This window comes from Odocoileus virginianus, chromosome 5 (genome assembly GCF_023699985.2).
Source record: "Odocoileus virginianus isolate 20LAN1187 ecotype Illinois chromosome 5, Ovbor_1.2, whole genome shotgun sequence".
NCBI classification, from domain to species: Eukaryota; Metazoa; Chordata; class Mammalia; order Artiodactyla; family Cervidae; genus Odocoileus; species Odocoileus virginianus.
This window is the reverse complement of record NC_069678.1, coordinates 91,992,972-92,011,641: the sequence shown is the minus strand read 5'-3', so window position 1 is coordinate 92,011,641 and position 18,670 is coordinate 91,992,972. Positions and strand designations below refer to the sequence as shown.

Genomic DNA, 18,670 nt, shown 5'->3' with positions numbered 1-18,670 from the left:
GGTGGCTTGAGCTGGCTCCTCCAGGGGCTCTTTCCACTGCTGAGAGGCTGAGCGCGTGCGCTTCGTTGCTTAGTCCTGTCTGACTCTTTGGGACCCCATGGACTGTACCCCACTAGGCCCCTCTGTCCATGGGATTTCCCAGGCAAGAATACTGGAGTGGGTAAGCATTCCCTTCTCCAGGGGATCTTCCCAAGCCAGGGATCAAATCCCGTCTCCTGCATTGAAGGCGCATTCTTTACCACCTGAACCACAGGGAGACGCTGAGAGGAGGGGGGCAGGCTTCAGGCCGGGAGCAGAGGACTATTTCTCCCAGTGAGGTCTGGCCACCCGGAGAGAGACCCAGCTTTCCCAGCTCGGCCCACCGCACGCCCCCCGCGCCCCCCGCTCCCCGCCCAGTAGATGTCCGTGCACCCACCTCCTGCAGAGCTCCACATGCCCCACAAAGATCCAGCCCCCGGACAGAGGAGCAGCCCCAGCTCGGCCCACTGCACGCCTCCCGCGCCCCCCGCCCCCCGCCCAGTAGATGTCCGCGCACCCACCTCCTGCAGAGCTCCACATGCCCCACAAAGATCCAGCCCCCGGACAGAGGAGCAGCCCCAGCTCTCCAGCAGAGGCTCAGCCCCTGCCCCCACCATCTCCCCCGCACTCAGGGGCGGAGGGTCAGCCACCCCAAGCAAGCCCCTCGGACCTCAGAGAAGTCAGGAGAAGGAGCTTGGGCAGCCACTTTGTGCAGCGCGCCCTTCCCAGGTGTGAGAGCCCATTTTGGGGTCACTCACTAGGCCCTGGATCTCCTCTGCTTCCTGCCCCATCCCTGCTGCCTCCACAAGAGGCCTCCCCGCTGCCCCTCGCCACCCCTCCTGCTTCCAGGCTGCCTCTCCTCCCTTAACTTAGCCTCCTCCGAGTTCTAGCCAGTCGGCTCAGTGGGTCGACGCCAGCATATGCCCCCCTGCCGCCGGTCACTGCCCTAGCCTTCTGCCCAGCTGCATCCTGAACCAGCTTTCACGTCAATCAGATCTTTCCTCCACACTCAGGCTAAGCCCCCAATGCCCCTCCTCTCTGCTCATTACCCCCCCTCACCCTGGGAGCACCCCCTTCTCTCCTGGACCCCACAGCCTCCAGCAGCCGAGAACCAATGTCTTCCTGTCCTCCTCCCTGTTTCTGAATCAGGGACCAAACCTCCTGACACGTCCCCTTCGGTACCTACCCTGCCCGAACACCCTGATCACACCTAAGGATTCAAGCTTTCTCCTTCCCCTTTGCCCTTTTATTATTATTATCACTATGTATTTGGCTGTGTTGAGTCTCAGCTGCAGCATGCAGGATCTCCACTGAGTCATGTGGGAACTGTCCTGTGGCATGTGTGGGTTTAGAGTTGCCCCGTGGCATGTGGGATCGTAGTTCCCCGACCAGGGAGGAACCCACGTCCCCTGCACTGGGAGGTGGATTCTTTTTTTTTTTTTATTTTTATTAGTTGGAGGCTAATTACTTTACATCATTACAGTAGTTTTTGTTATACATTGAAATGAATTAGCCATGGATTTACATGTATTCCCCATCCCAGTCCCCCCTCCCACCTCCCTCTCCACCCGATCCCTCTGGGTCTTCCCAGTGCACCAGGCCCGAGCACTTGTCTCATGTACCCAACCTGAGCTGGTTATCTGTTTCACCCTAGATAATATACATGTTTCAATGCTGTTCTTTTGAAACATCCCACCCTCGCCTTGGGAGGTGGATTCTTAACCACTGGACCAGCAGGGAAGTCCCATGCCTTTGCCTTTTCTGCCTGGAATATACCCACGAGTAACCCCCTCCCCTGCACCAGCCATGTCACCCGAGATGACTTTGGGAAACCCGCAAATACCACGTCCCCATCCAGGAAGGTCTTTCCTCCTCTCCTGGGCTCTGAAACCACACAGATTTGGGTTCAGATCCAGGCTTCACTGCTTCCAATCAGTGTGACCAGTTACTCCATCTTTCTGAAAATGGAATGATAACACCAGCCTGGAGAGTCCATGGGAATAAGTGAGGGATCTTCCGGGTACAGGACCTAGCCCAGTATCTGGCATGCATTAACTCAATAAATATAATTCCCTTTCCCCTCCTCTGTGATGCCACAGTAAGTTACTCAGACTGTAATTCATTTATCCAGGTGTGTGTCTCCCTAGGATGATGCCTCCAAGAGGGCAGTGCAGACAGGTGGGTGGGGGGTGGGAAGCTGGGGCTCTGGAGGGATCAGCTGTGTTATCTTATGAAAATTACTTACATTCTCTGTGACTTTATCTGTAAAATGAGGATAATAATCCCTCCCTGAAAGGGTTGCAAGGATGGAATGAGATAATACACAAAAAAGACTTTAGCACCATCTCTAGCAAATAGAAAGCTCTCGGTAAGTGGTGGCTGCTGTTTTATTCTCCATCATCTTTATTCTTCATCTTTGTACTGAGCACCTAACACAATGCTTGATACAAGCAGGTGTGTCAGGATTCCAGCAGGAAATAGGTGGCTCAGTCATCTGAGAATAATTCTGGGTGAATGAGTGGTCTCTTCACCATCAAGGATGGGGCAGAATTCTGAGGCTGGTAACAAGGGTATGGCTATCCCTCACAGACCTGGAAAGAAATGGTGAGCCCTGAAGCTTAGAAAGGACCCAGATCTTTGGTCAGCTGGGACTACAGTCAGTTTGCACAGATTCCCACCAGGAGGGAGCAAGGAATGAAAACCTGGAACTCACTCTCCTGCCTCCCCTCCTCCCATCTACTGCTGATGCTTCTGTTGAGCTAGCCCAATTGGAAGCCAGAGGGCAAGGAAGAATACTGGTGTAGTCTGACAAATAAGTCTTCCTAAGCATGGAACAGGGTAGAGAAGGGAAGGGAGACGATCTAGCGGGGTGAAAGGGAGACAGCTCCAGCATAGTGGGTCTCCATAAATGCGTATCGGACAAAGGAACTAACCAACGAGCCTCTCACCCTGAAAAACTGAGTTTTTACTATAATGAAAATGCTGACACACACCAAACTCCAGGAATATCACCCATACTGCTATCATAAGAGCTATAACAGAAACCAATTACTGTATTTTACCAGATCCCATTTAAAACAGTTTATTACAGGCATAGTCATTTAAGTTTTCTAAGGAGCCACAAACAGTATTGTGGGTTTTTTCTTCCTCAGGCCAAATTCAATTCTACCTCAATGACAAAGCTTGGAGGCTATTTACATAAGGAAGTAGAAATAGGGAGAATTTACCTGAATAATTCAGAACCAAAGGCTGTTTATTGCAAAATGGAATGAGGGGAGAGTGCTGGGGTCCCTAGAGCAGGATGAGAGCAATGATCTGGGTTGTAACTGGAATTCAGGAAGTCAGCTTTTCCAGCCCTGGGATCAACTTTAAGCCCCAACTGTACAGAGAGGAGAAGTCTGAAGGGACATCACCCCCTCCCATTTCTCCCACACCTTCACCTGCTCCCAGGAATCTTATAACTAACTGTTCATTCCCAAGGCTTCAACTTGGGGCCCTGTGCATCTTTACTCTGTTCTGCTCCTGCCTCCTAGGACAGACATGCACGTTTGAGAGTTTTCTTGGTATCTATCAGAGATTTAGGGACTTAAATGCTGGAATTATCACATTAAACTTTGCCATTGCGATGGTGTCATGTCTTACTCAAAACTCTAATAAAAAAGAACTACTAACACCTACAACATGAAAGATGCTCAAAACTCTATCATTATGCTGAATGATAGAGTATATACTGTATGATTCTGTTTATATGAAACTCTGGAGGAGACGAATCAACAGTGAGAGTACGCACATCAGTGGGTGCCCGAGGTGGGGGTGAGAGGTACAGGGAGAATTGCCTGGGAAGGAATACAGGGAATGGTCTTACATATAAGGTGGTCTTGTCTTGTATAATAAGATGGTGGATATACGGCATACACAAATTTGTCAAAGTCCCCAGAACTGTACATTTAAGATGGGTCATTTTTTAATTGCCTCCTGAGAAATCTGTCTGCAGGTCAAGAAGTAGCAGTTAGAACCAGACAGGGAACAACGGATTGGTTCCAAATTGGGAAAGGAGTACGTCAAGGCTGTATATTGTCACCCTGCTTATTTAACTTATATGCATAGTACATCATGAGAAATGCCAGGCTGGCGGATGAAGCACAAGCTGGAATCAAGATTGCTGGGAGAAATATCAATAACTTCAGATATGCATATGACACCACCCTCATGGCAGAAAGTGAAGTGGAACTAAAGAGCCTCTTGATGAAGGTGAAAGTGGAGAGTGAAAAAGCTGACTTAAAATTCAACATTCAAAAAATTAAGATCATGGCATCTGGTCCCATCACTTCATGGCAAATAGATGGGGAAACAATGGAAACAGTGTCAGACTTTATTTTCCTGGGCTCCAAAATTACTGCAGATGGTGACTGCAGCCATGAAATTAAAAGACACTTGCTCCTTGGAAGAAAAGCTATGACTAACCTAGACAGCATATTGAAAAGTAGAGATGTTACCATGCCATGAAAGGTTCATATAGTCAAAGCTATGGTTTTTCCAGTAGTCATGTATGGATGTGAGTTGGACCATAAAGAAGGCTGAGTGTCAAAGAATTGATACTTCTGAACTGTGGTGTTGGAGAAGACTCTTGAGAGTCCCTTGGACTGCAAGGACATCCAACCAATCCATCCTAAAGGAGATCAGTCTTGGGTGTTCATTGGAAGGACTGATGCTGAAACTGAAACTCCAATATTTGACCACCTAATGCAAACAGCCAACTCATTAGAAAAGACCCTGATGCTGGGAAAGACTGAAGGCAGGAGGAGAAGTGGATGACAGGGGATGAGATGGTTGGATGGCATCATTGACTCAATGGACATGAGCTTGAGAAAGCTCCAGGAGATGATGCTGGACAGGGGTAGCTTGGTGTGCTGCACTCCATGGGGTCATAAAGAGTCAGACATGACTGAGTGATGGACAATGATTTTAACATAAATGATACATTTTTTGTTGTTCTTCGATAGCCAACTTGTGTCCAACTCATCACAGCCGCATGGGTTGCAGCACGCCAGGCTTCCCTATGCATGTATTAACTCATGCATTAATAGAGTTAACTAGCGTTTCCCTGGTGGCTCAGATGGTAAAGAACCTGCCTGCCACTGCAGGAGGTATAAAAGACGTGGGTCAGGAAGATCTCCTGGAGAAAGAAACAGCTACCCACTCAAGTATTCTTGCCTGAAGAATTCTAAGGACAGGGGATCCTTGTGGGCTACAGTCCATGGGGTCACAAAGAGTTGGACACGACTGAGCGACTCATACTTTTGCTTTTAGAGTTAATTAAAATCAAATCTTCAGTGACTCTAACTCTTAGAGCCAAAGACTTCACCAGAGTCTAGAAGTCTTTAAAAAGTCAGTGTGTTTCGCCTCTCCTTTCCTTGTTCCTTATTCCTTATAAAAGCCAGTGTGTCCCCTCTTTTCCTTATTGTTTATGCTCCAGCCACAAGGGTCTCCAGGCTGTTCAAAACTGGCCACACCCACCCCTGCCTCAGGGCCTTTGCACGTGATAGTTTCTCTGGCTGCTGCCTGGCTCTTCTCCCAGACTGCCATCTGGTTCACCCTCTCACTTCCTCAAAGTCTTGTATCAAATGTCACCTTCCCAGCGAAGTCTTCTTGGACTGCCTTCCTTCTCTGAGTACGTCACACAGACAGACGTAGTCACACAGACAGACGTACGCACACACACACACACACACACACACCATTTGCAGTCAAACAGAAGACCTTATGTGAACTGCTTTTTTTGTGCCTCTCTGCCGTTGTACAGGCGGCACAGTGGTAAAGAATCCACCTGCCAATGCAGGAGATGTGGGCTTGATCCCTGGGTCAGGAAGATCCTCTGGAGAAGGAAATGGCAACCCACTCCAGTATTCTTGCCTGGAAAATTCGGGACAGAGGAGCCTGATGGGCTATAGTCCATGGGGTTGCAAAGAGTTGGACACGACTGAGTGTACACGCATGTACGCAAGCCTTTGTACCTGCTGCTGCCTATGCCCTTTCCCATTGCACCACCTGGCTGCACAGAGACGTTAAGAAACTTGCACAAGTTCACACAGCTAGTAAGTAGCAGAAGTGGGATTCAAACTCACCTGAGACAGAGCCTCTGTACTCAGGGAAGGCAGGGGACCTGTCGAAGCTGAATTCCATTCTGTTCCTTTACTTTCCCTTCCTCCTCCCCCCAGGATCCTCTTTAATTTTGCTCCCTGTTAGAATCATAATTAAAGGAGAGAAACACAAAGAGAGATTCCCCCCTTCAAATCTTTCTGTCCACATTAACTTCACTATGGGGGGCTTGGGGAATTCCAAGTTCACCCAGTAAATTGCTACCATAGCACAACATAAAATGTATTTAAGCAATTATGCTCAATTTTTTTTTTCTTTTTGGTAAATTGACTTCTGTTAAATGGGGCTTCATTAATGGAATCTGGCTTAGGGAGAATAAAAAAAAAAATCACTCCCTCTAATGCATGCAGTTGATTATGGAAAAGTGGCTTTGAGTTCCTCAGCAGAAAGCTCTAAGTTGTGCTTCTGGCAATAGAGCTCAGAGCAAACTGCGTGGAAAGCATCTCTTCTTAAGAAACTTCTCATACAGTCCGCAGGAGGGGTGCTGAGACACACGCCCCACAAGATGACAACAGTAATCTGCAAGGAATCGCTGTCTAATTTTAAACTGAGAGGGAGGACGATGAGGAGGGCCTGGTTTAAGTCTCAGCATCCCTGAACACGGACAGCTTCAGGAGAACATTCATTCATTCATTTACTCACCAAGCACGTATGGTGTACGAGGCACCGTGCTTGCCGGAGGGTGCCACTTCCTCCACAGTTCCCTAGATACAGAAGCTCCTGCAAAGCCTATTATCTACAAGGTTTGGCTCCACCATCCCCTCCTCTGTGCGGCCTCTGCTCCTCGGTCAAGAGTCTCTGGCATCTGTGCTCCCAGCACACCTTCTGTGGGCTTTATCTCTTAACCAAGCTACGTGCACAGCCTGGATCTGATTCATGCTTGAAGAATCTTTCCAGGCCACGCAAAAACCACCCTTCTACTGCTGAGGCTGAGCAGGGAGAATGTGACATATTGCATGTGCTCACCACCCCACTCCCAAACCCTCTACCCTTCCCACCTGCTGCCTGCTCCCCTCCCTGGGGGATGGAGAGAACACCATGACCCAACCAGGGAGACCCTTGTGGAAACGTCCCGGTGGCGGGGGCAAAGGGCACCAAGGCCCTGGTTGGAGGCTGCTTCCCACTCCCCTGCCCGAGCTCCCTCTCACCCTTGAAGCAAGCCTTTATTGACTCAGCCCTGACATCCAGTCTCATCACAAATGAGTTTCATATTGTTTTTTCTTTAGCCAAAAGCCCAGGACTCTTGCTGTATTGAGAAAAAAAACCTTTCCCTAAGACAAATCCACGATGTTACTTCTTTTCCAGGAACTGGGTGAATGCCTGGGGTGAGTACAAGTCCCTTTGGCTGCTGGAGTCCCCCAGCCTCTAGACTGACCTTTGGAAAGAGGCCCCTTGGCTCCCCCAGGCTCTGGATCCCAGCAGGGCCTGTCCCACCCTGGGTGCCCAGGCAGTTCAGAGATGCCTGACCTACCCTATGAAGATTCAACTCCTGGCTATCTAACCATATGCCTGGGGGTCATTTACTGTGCTCTGAACAAACCAAAGCTTCCCCCCTCATCACTCCTGCTCCTCAGCGTCCTCTCCTGGTGGTCCACATCCCCCTGCCAGTCACCACAGCCCCCTGCCAGTCACCACACCCCCCTGCCAGTCACCACACCCCCCTGCCAGTCACCACACCCCACTCCCAGCCACCACACCCCCCTGCCAGTCACCACACCCCACTCCCAGCCACCACACCCCCCTGCCAGCCACCACACCCCACTCCCAGCCACCATACCCCCGCCTCCGGTCACCACCACACCCTGGCACCATCCTAACTCCTTCCACTCCTTCGCTCCCGTGGCCAATTGTGGCCACGTCTTCTCCCCCTTGTGATCGCATCATCCCTCCCCGTCACTACAGAGACAGCCTTCTGACGGGTCCTCTGCCTCCATCCACCTTCCATACTCTGTGAGGGCATCTGCTCAAGTCACTGCCTCACGGGAAGCCCAAGGTCCACTCGCTCCAGGACACGTGTAAGCTGCTCAGTCGTGTCCGACTCTTTGCAATCCCGTGGACCGTCACCTGCCAGGCTCCTCTGTCCATAGAATTCTCCAGGCACGAATACTGAAGCGGGTTGCCATGCCCTTCTCCAGGGGCTCTTCCCAGGGGTCTGGGATCAAACCTGGGTCTCCTGCATTGCAGGCAGATTCTTTACTGCCGGAGCCACCAGGGAAGCCCAGCTCCAGGATAAAGCCTGACATTTTTTACGTCTTCCTTCTCCCTTTTGTGACACCTACTTTGAGCTCCAGACACTTTCCAGTCTCTATGTCTTTGCATATGCTGTTCCCTCTGCCTAGGTTGCTGTTCCCTGCTTCCCCATCTGACTACCTGGGAAAATATCACTGCTCTCATAAACCTAACCAAAGGCCTCCTTTCCTCCCCTCCCCCTCTCCCTGCCCCCATGGGAGCAGCAGTGCCCTGCATGTTTCCCTCTGTACCTGGGACATGCCCCACCATTGTCCTGACCACAGCAAACAGTAATCATCTTTTGACTTGATGACCACCTTGCTCACTCAAAGGCGTGCTCCACAAACACCAGAGCAGAATTTTCTTTGTCTCCATGTGTCTAGCAACAGAGCAGAGTGCCCAGCACACAGAACAAATCAGTCCCCGAGAACTGGGCTGATAAGCTACACTGAGCTGTCTCTTTTGTCAGTAAAGTTTCCCTGGGTCACAAGCGTGCTCATTCATTTACATATTGTCTGCTTTCATGTTACAAAGGCAGTGCTGAGCTGTTGTGACAGCAACTAGAACCCGCAATGCCAAAAATATTTATCTTGTCCTTTACAGAGTTTACGGGCATTGACTGTAGAAGCCTTGCGAATGATGCAGTTGGTTGGTAAAAAATAATTTCTAAGTGCACGCTAAGTCACTTCATTCGTGTCCGACTCTTTGCGGCCCTATGGACTGTGGCCAATCAGGCTCCTCTGTCCATGGGATTCTCCAGGCAAGAACATTGAAGTGGGTTGCCTTGCTCTCCTCCAGGGGATTTTCTCAACCCATGGATCAAACCCACGCTCCTGAGTCTCCTGCACTGGCAATTGGGTTCTTTAACACTAGTGCCACCTGGGAAGTGGGGAATAATAAAAGCATACATTCATAGCTTAAACATTTCATTACAATAGAAATATACTTGAAGGTACTTTTTTTTTTGACCAGTCCATGTAACGCCAGAGCAAGGTCTTTCCTTTGACCATAGGTTTATTCTCTGCATTGTCTATCTTATATAAACCCCACCCACAAGGCATCGCTCACCCTTTCCAATTTCGCCACAGCTCATCCAGTCTACAAATGTTTATGGAGCACCTGCGATGTGCCAGGCATTGTGCTAAGCACTGGGAATGCAGCAGCAGGCAAGACAGGCCTGGTCCCCACCTTGATGGAATCGGTTCAGCGGCATGCTGTTCTCTCCCTCATTCACACCTAATATTTAGGAAGCAGTTCTTTCCAGAGCGTCTCCTTCATGGAACTGTGCCAAAGCATTCAATTTAGCTTCTAGAGGCACAACTCTACTTCCTTTCACACTCATATTTCATCAGTTTATGTGATGTTTAATTTAAGTCACATAATTACAATAACAAGTATGACTGGCACCAAGAGAGCTGGCAACGAACCTATCCGATTCTCAGAAAATCCAAGGCTCAGCTGGTGGGAGCGTTGGGTGCACAGGCGTTGCAGGTGGGGGTGGGAGACAGCCCACAGGCAGTGGGGGCTGAGTGCCGTGGGGCCTCGAGCAGGGAGATCTATCAAGCCTGAGAGTGTCAGCAACTCCGGGAGCTGCTCGGGGGGAGAGGGTACAAGCACTTTTGTGGCACAAGTTTTGTGAATGACTGAATGAATGAGAGAACAAGCAGATGGCAGTCTCTTGCTTTCGATAGTGCGGTATCTTTTCTTTTTTTTAAAAAAATCATTTGTTTATTTTACTTATGTACTTGGCTGCAGCAGGTCTTAGCTGTGGCATGCAGACTCTTAGATGCTCTCATTTCCCGACCAGGGAAATCTTGGGGCATCTTTTTGAACACTGTCCCCTTTGTCATCAAGAGAACGGGGTCAGCTAGTCTCTTGTGTTTGTTTTTGGCCACATGGAGAGGCAGGTGGGATCTTCCCTGATCAGGGATGGATCCTGGGCCCCCTGAAGTGGAAGTGTGGAGCCCTAACCACTGGACAGCCAGGGAATTCCCCGGAAACAGCTAGCCTCAGAACTCGGAGAACTTCAGAGGCCTCCCAGGTCTGCTGCCTGGCTAGGCGCAAATCCCAGCTCCAGCACTCTGGACACAGGGTCAGTCAAGGTCTGTTCTTAGTGTTTTTAAAAATCAAGAACTCACTTCCTGGCCAAACTCTGTCTACTATGACGCACTCCCATCCTTTTTCTAGCTACTTCCTTTTGACCCATCTGGGGTCATCTTAAAGCCACTGGCTCCAGGAAGCCTGGTGGGCTTCTCCTGGGTATCTCATTTTCTGTTGCAAAGAATAATCCTTGTACTTTCTCCATCACAGTGCTTGTCTCATCACATATCACACAAGAATCTGCTTCCCCACAAAGCTGTGAGCTCCCTGAAGACAGGAGCTATTTCCTTCTCATTTAGTTCTTCTCTCAGTACTCTGTGAGTGCCTGACACATGGGAAGGGCTCAGGAAATGCTGCTCACAGGAAAAAGGAATGCTGGACTCAATGACTGGAAGAATGAATGAGGTCCTGCTGGAGGAAGCAGAGGGCAAAGGTGGGGAAAGTAGAGGAAAAGGCAGACGAGCAGGGAAGCCTGGGGACATTGAGGAGCGGCTCGGGGGCCAAGCGGGTTTCACCTTGGTCTCCCATGGAGATGTGCTGCCCGCCCTGTACCAGCTGCTGGTACCCTGTGGGGAAGCTTTTCTCGAGGTGACATGGCCCCAGCGCAGCAACCCCAGTGGAGTTTGGTAATCAACGTGGGCAAATGTGTTCTCTTCCCCAGAAGCAACTCAATAAACTCGACAGATTACCAGGGTTCTTGCCTGCTCAGCTGACTGTGAGCTCCAGGGACCCACACAAACTACAGCAGGGAAATGCACCGCTCCCTGGAGGCGTGTGTCTGAGCCGCCGAGGGCCGGGGGACAGGACCCCTGGCTGTGTTTGCTGTTGGGATGAGAGTGTCATCATGATGGGCTGTGAGATGAGCGAGGCGCACACCGAGAAGGTCCGGGGACCGGCTTGGGGTGTCAGTTCCTTCCCCAGCTCAGCTGCCCACTGGGCATGTCTTCCTGGTGAGGGTTCTCCTGCCTCTGGGAATAGGCTGTGCCCCTGAGGCTAACGTGAACAGAATGGGGTTGGATCTGGAGATGGGAACTTGTGCCGGGTACCAAGATCTGGGCACAACAGCGTGTGCTGGATCCCCCATGACTTCTCAGGGGATGCTCAACTCTCTTTGTCTGTCTCCAGCTCTAAATCGGGCAGTTCTACGCTTTTCTGAGTAGAGTTTGAAGGTCAATCTCCATCCCTTGACCCACAGCTCCTGGAAGGGGCAGCCTCATGGCCCCGGGCCATAGCTGAATGGATTGGGGGTGGCCATGTGACCCGTACTGGACGGATCAGCTGATGGGACTCTACACGCACGTTGATAACAGAAGGCCCCACAGGCTTGGCTCTCCTGGTAGAGAATGGGGAAAAGGGTGTTACAGCATCAACTCTCCCAGCTCTCCTGCTGCCTCTCCCACCTCATTGCCTCACTCTTATAAGATGGCCTAAGCCTCATACCTCTGCACGCCTCCATCTGCATGTGCTCTGGTCTGACTGGGACACAATCTAAGAGAAGTCTGGGTCCTGGTCAGCTGCCCGGCCCTCAGCTGGCCACTCCCTGCCCCCAGCTCAAGTCTCTGTTGCTGCAGATAGACCTGAGATCCAGCCTGGAGACTTGATGGCCCCCATACCCGAAGATGCTAAAGTCAGCTCCCACCAGGCTTGGCCTAGGAACAGGGCACTGGCTTCAGGAGCCTGGTGACGGAGGTGTGCTCACATGCTACCTAGACCCTCTCTCCTTCCTGGTTCCGGTCTCTGTCTCTCCCTGTATTTGAATCTGGGCTCAACAGTTAAGTAGCTGTGAAATGTAGGCATGTGCTGGCAGTTCTCTGAGCCTCAGTTTCTCCATCTGTGCAATGGGATACCTGTGCTCTTGCATATAATGTGTCCAGGACTACTGACACACAGTAGGTGTCTTGAAAATGGGAACTATTTCACTCCCTTGCTTAGATTTGAGATGAGAGGAGATGAGGTTGGTGCCTTGAACCCTACACTCCAGAGAACGCAGGGATTAAGCAGACCAAGGCACAGCCAGGCCTCATCTCCCTGGGGAATAAGGATGCCTGCATCTACTCTGGTGACAGCACGGTGCAGGGCCACTCTGTGGCCCCCAGCGTCACCAGGACACTTGGCAGTCACCTCCCCTCCCCACCTCCGGCAGCCCAGGCCTGGCCTCCCCCGGCTCTGCTTCCTCAGCTTTGCCCAGCTTCTGCCTGTCGCTGCAGACACGACTCGGAGAAGGGACCTGCCCTCATTCCAGGGAGGGTGGCAATGCCTGCCTTCTAGAGGCCTCTGGGGATTACATTTGGATAATACTTCTCATCCAGAGGAAATGTTTGCAGATGGCTGATGGAGGAGACTCCCACGCCAGCCTCTGCCTGCCACTCGACTGCCATTCTGAGTCTGAGCATCCTCAATGCTCCTTCTCCTCCTCCACAAGGCAGCTAGCCAGCCCTGCCTGATGGTTCAGCAGCTCTGAAGCCGTAGCTGAGGGAGTGAGTCTCCCAGGTGGTTGGAGAATGGGTGGACTAAACTGTCCTGGGGACTGCGATGCTAAGGTCAGCAAGGAACCTCTCCTAGAGTCAGACGAGCTAGATTCTGATCCTGCCTCCACATCCATGGGCCCTGTGACCTAGAGGAGGTCGCTGTCCCTCTCTGAGCCTCTCTCCCAGGTGTGCGTCTTATAGTGCGACTGTGCTGATTCAAGGTGATGCTCATAAACTCTTGCTGAGGCTCCAAGACACAGCAGCCATCATTCGTGGCTGTGTCATAGCTCCGGGCAGCAAGGGAGACTCGTGGGCAAAGGAACTAACATTTACTGAATCCAGTGCAGTTTGGGGCAGAGTTAAGCATGTGGGCCTGGAAGGCACTTTACCTGGGTTCAAGTCTCAGCTCTACACTTCCCAGCTATCTAACTCTGGGCAAGTAACTGACCTGCTTTGTATCTCAGTCTCCCCATGTATTTGATATGGATAACAGCACCCTACTCATAGAACTCTAGCAATTTACGTGAGACAATGGGTTTACAAGCTCTCAATACAGGACGTGGCACATACTACGTACTCAAGAAACATTCACTCTGATGGAGGGGCCAAGATGCGCCAACGCTGTTCACATACTATCTGAACAACAAGCCAAAGACCTGGCCATTATGTAGAGCAGACACAAGCAGATGGGAGAGGGAGGAGACAGGAAGGAAGACTTGGAAATGGGGGAGGGGAGGGTTCTTGGATTAGATCACTCACTCCCATTCACCCCTAAGCTAATGTCTTACACTCATGGTTTCAAGTGGCAGAAGTCCAGACCAAACCAGAGTGGGGTAGAGAAGAAATTATTGGCAGCTGTCGTCATACCGTAGCTAGCTCCAGGGATGACTAGATCCAAGGACTCAGATGCCATGGGCCTCTGTGGGCCCATCTCTGCTGTGCTCTGTCTGCTGGCTTCTTCTACTCTGTTGCAGATGGTGGACTGGAGGCTAGGACTGTGGCCACAATTACCAGCTCCCTGATTTACCCTCCTAGCTTCACCTCCAGAGAGATGATCTCTTCCCTTGGGTCCAGCTAGAACAAGCTCACTGGGAGCCTCTGAGTTGTCTAGCTGGGGATGTGCCCACTGCTGGGGCCCCGGGGCATGGGCTCCTGCTGGAACCCTTATGACTGAGTTTGGGGACCACTCTCCCAAAGAAGGAGTGTGCTTGAAAGAAGGGAGCTAGGCACTGCGGCTGAAAGAGGCAGGGGCTTGGATGGAAACATCAGGGGCCAGGCTTCCTACTCTGGGTGTCAGGAAGGGCCTCCGTCAAGGCCAGCGAGGGGTACCCACAGCTGACTGGGGATTAACTCTCCAAAGTCGTTCTTGTTCTAGATCTCATCGTCTCCCCCTTTGCTGCATCTTGCCAAAGGTGAACAGGTACACCTGCCCCTCACCACGCTGACCCTATTCTTACACCTGATCATCTGTCCCATTTCCCGTCCACATAATCCACTGGGCTGGATGCTGACCCTGTCCGTACTTGGCTTTGGCCAGCATCACCCCAGGGAAATGGACCCAGGCTCTGAGTGTACCTGCAGATGCTGGTAGGGTTCAGCCATCTAGGTCAGTCCGCCTGCTGGACTCAGGACCTCCTATGACCTGGGGATAACTTCACCTGATGTGTCTGGAATAAGGATCCACCCGAAGGGGAAAATCTCTCCCTGAGTCCTGTAAGTGCTGAGATGTAGACACCTTCTCTCTTTCCACCTGCTCTCCTCCTGCAATCCTTGGCTCGGTCCTTCCCGGCTCCCTCTCCTCCCTGGCCTCAAGGAAGTTCCTAGACCACTAGCAGAGGCCAAACACATAGACTTCATAGTCAAACCAACCTGAGTTGTGAGAACTGACTCGTCCACTCACTGCTGTGAAATGTGAATAATTGCAAAGACAGTATGGAAATTTCCTGTACACCCCTCCCCCAGCTTCCCCTAATATTAGCATCTTACATAACTATGATCCATGTATCAAACTAAGAAATCAACATTATGAAGTATGCATGTGCATAATCTCTCTCTCTAGGCTTTTGGAGGTGATCTACCTAAAGCATTATCATCATTTGCATTGAACTATCACAGTCACATCTGATTGAGTAACATTTCTTGGCATAAGGCCAGCACCAAAGAGTCTAGATCTGCCTATGACCCTGCCTCCTTCGCCCATCTGGCTTCCAGGAAGTGGCAGATGCTTCTCTCTACCACCACCTTCCTTCCTGAAACATATCCATCCCTCAAACACTGCTTATGAACGGCCATGAAAGCAGCAGTCACACTGCCCCAGCAACTCACAGCTACTGACTGAGGGTGCGTGTGTGTGTTTCGTGTGTGTGTTTCGTGCGCGCGCGCATGTGTGTGCACAAGAGTGGTGAGTGAACGAACCAAAAGACTGTAAGCGTGAATTAACTGGTAAGCCAGTGAGTGAATTAGTGACTTAATGAGTCAGCCAGTAAGTGAAGAAGTGTGTAAAATTGAGTAGATCATGCTCCCTGCTCCCTCAACTAATCCAATCAGCAGTGGCATAAATTTCTCATCTTTATTAACACAAGCGGGGGTTAGAATAGCACTGGGATAGTTACAGACCACTAGCTGGATGCAAAAGATAACTGTGTTCATTTTCTAGTGCAGCTTTCACAAATCACTGCGGATTCAGTGGCTTGAAGCAACACAGATTTATTTTCTGATGATTCTGGAAGTCAAAGTGGGCATCGCTGTGCCAAGGTCAAGGTGTCTGTGGGGCTGCACTCTCTCCAGAGGCTCTAGAGGTGAAATCTGTCGGCTTGCCTTTGCCAACTTCTAGTAAGTCACCTTTGTTTTTCCTCCGGCGGCCTCTTTCTGTACCTTCAAAGCCACCAGTGTAGCCTCTTCAAGCCCCTCTCTGACCGTCTATGTTTGTCATCACGTCTCTGTCTCTAACTCTCAAACGCCTGCTTTCCTCTTACAAGGACCCATGTGATTACATCAGGCCCACTCGGATAATCCAGGATAATCTTCCCATCCCCAAAATCCTTGCCATAATCATATCTGCGAAGTCCCCTCTGCCATGTGAGGTAATGTATTCACGGGCTCCGGGGCTTAGGACGTGCACCTCTTCGAGGAGCCAGCTTTCTACGTGCCACAGGTGCCTTGCTCAGAGGGCAAGAGCAGCATTGATCCTCAGCCCGCAGGAGGGACAGCGCAGGGGAGGCAGGAGCGAGCACCACGGCAGTTACCACGTGCCTCTGCCATCTGCTTTCTCGTGCTGCTGTTGTCGCGGCCTGGGATTTTTAAAGTTCCCCAAACTTGATGCTTGCCCCCAAATTTGAGAAACGCTGTGATGAGAAGATATGCCAGGAGCATACAACTGCTGCAGGTGAGGGTAAAATTTGCCCCTAGGATTCCCGGAGAAGGATTAAGAACACAGTGCCTCAACCCTGGGTACATATTCCTATCAGTTGGGGAGATGAAAAACAACTTATTTTGAAATGAGAACAGAATAGCAAAGACAGTACAGAAATTTCCTGTATACCCCTCCCCCAGCTTCCCCTAATATTAGCATCTTACATAACCATGGGCCATGTAGCACAACCACACTGGTATACTGCTATTGGTTCAGTGGAAGACTTCATTCTCATCTCCCCCAGGTTTCCCACTCAGGCCTCCTTTTGCTCCAGGATCCAGTCCAGTATTTCTTGGGCATGAAGTCATCATGTCTACAGAATCTCCTCTAGTCTTGTCAGTTTTTCAAGCTCTCGTTTGCTCAAGACTTTGACACTTTTGTACTGATCAAGTATTTTGCAGACTGACCTTTAATTTGGGTTGGTCTGATATTTTCTCCTGATTATACACCAGGATTATGGATGTGGGGGAAGAATACCACTGGGTGAGATGATTTTATTATCACATCATCGAAGATGGGTGTGATATCAGTGTGGTCTATTACCAATAGCCTTCACATGGATCCCTTGGTTACTGTAGCATCTGCCCCCTTCCTCCCCTATAAACATGTTCCCTGTCCTTGTCCACACTCTACTTATTAGAAGTGAGTCCTAAGTCCTGCCCACACTGCAGGGGAGGGGCAGGGCCAGGTGCTTTACTCCCATCCTTTCAGTGGATCCTCACCTTGATCATTTCACTCCACATCCAGACAAGACTTGCCCAAAGTCCCCCAGCTACTGCATGGCAAAGCTCATACTGGAGCTCAGGGTCTGCCTGGCTCCAGAGGCCGTGCTCTTTCCACTTCACGTTATCACTGCTGAGTGAAGAGGCTCTCACAGCCTCCGAGGTGGGGGCTCCAGCCCAGCCTGCCCAGACAAGTGTTTTTCAAATCTACCCCTGGCTTGTGACCCATTCACAAGATCAGACTGTAGGGTGCATCTTATTTTTATTTATTTATCTTTGGCCAGGCCACGTAGCACACAGGATCTTAATTTCTTGACCAGCATCAAACCTGTGTGCCCTGCATTGGGAGGCACAATGTCTTAACCACCTGATTGCCAGGGAAGTCCCAGGGGTGCATTTTAAAAAAGAAAATAAAGTACAGGAGATTATAAGAGTATAGAATGGAAAAGAAAAGAGTATGTCACAGATATAATAAATTTAGTTTCATAAAACTGTTTTTTTTCTGAAAACCTTATGTGCTCAGAGACCTTATCTTTATAATGGGGATAAAAATAGTAACCCTACCCCCACCCCACACACAGGGTGGTCACAAGGATGAAATGAGACAATACAGGTGATGTGCTTAGAACAGAAGCACCCACTAGCAGCACTGTATAAATATTATGATTACGAAGTATGCATGTGCATAAATGGGTCATGGTATAGAATGCATTGGGCTTCCCTTGTAGTTCAGTCGGTAAAGAATCTGCCTGTAGTGCAGAAGACCCTGGTTTGGTCCCTGGGTTGGGAAGATCCCCTGAAGAAGGAAACGGCAACCCACTCCAGTATCCTTGCCTGGAAAATCTCATGGGCAGAGGAGCCTGGTGGGCTGCAGTCCATGGGGTCGCAAAGTGTCGGGTACGACTGACTGACTAATACTTACTTACTTATAGAATACATTTCCTATTGTAGACTGCAATCCAAAAGTTTGCAAATACTGAACTCACATCTCTAGACTGGAGTGGTCAGGCTTATGACCCCCAGCCCGCACCACCTGTGTTTGTGATGTTTCATCTGGGCACAGCCACTCGTTCATTTGGGTGTGGTCTCTGGCTCCTTTTGAGCCACGATGGCAGAGTTGAAAACTAACTTGCAACAGAAAATGTGTGGTCCATAAAAGCCTGCGGTATTCACTACCTGGCCCTCCAGAGCAGCGCCCCTGTCTGGAGGTCAACTCATAACACAAAGGACATTAGACACTTCTTCCTAAGCCACGTGGCCTTGTCCTGCCTGCTCCCGGCTGGCACAGCAGCCCCTGCAGGCCCTTCTCCACTGTGGTACCGCCCAGCACACAGGCCTCCAGAAGCTCGACACCCTTCTACTTTGGAGGGATGCCCACACTTGCTTTATTTCTCCACCTCCATGGCTGTTTGCTGTCCATGTGGAAGGTTAGAAACATGGCATACAGGTCAGGGTCCCAGCAGGAAACAGATGGCCACTCAAATTAGGATAATTTGAGGAGTGTTTAACAAAGTGGCATTTACCAAGGGAAGGGCAAGGTGGTGGAAAGCCACAGGGGGGAG

At 50.4% G+C, this 18,670-nt stretch overlaps 1 protein-coding gene across 5 annotated transcripts in view; it reads right to left on the bottom strand.

The window, feature by feature from the left end:
* Window positions 1-18,670, bottom strand: part of CSMD2 (CUB and Sushi multiple domains 2) — a 697,019-nt gene that overhangs the window by 339,918 nt on the left and 338,431 nt on the right. The gene's annotated exons all lie outside the window — the stretch shown is intronic.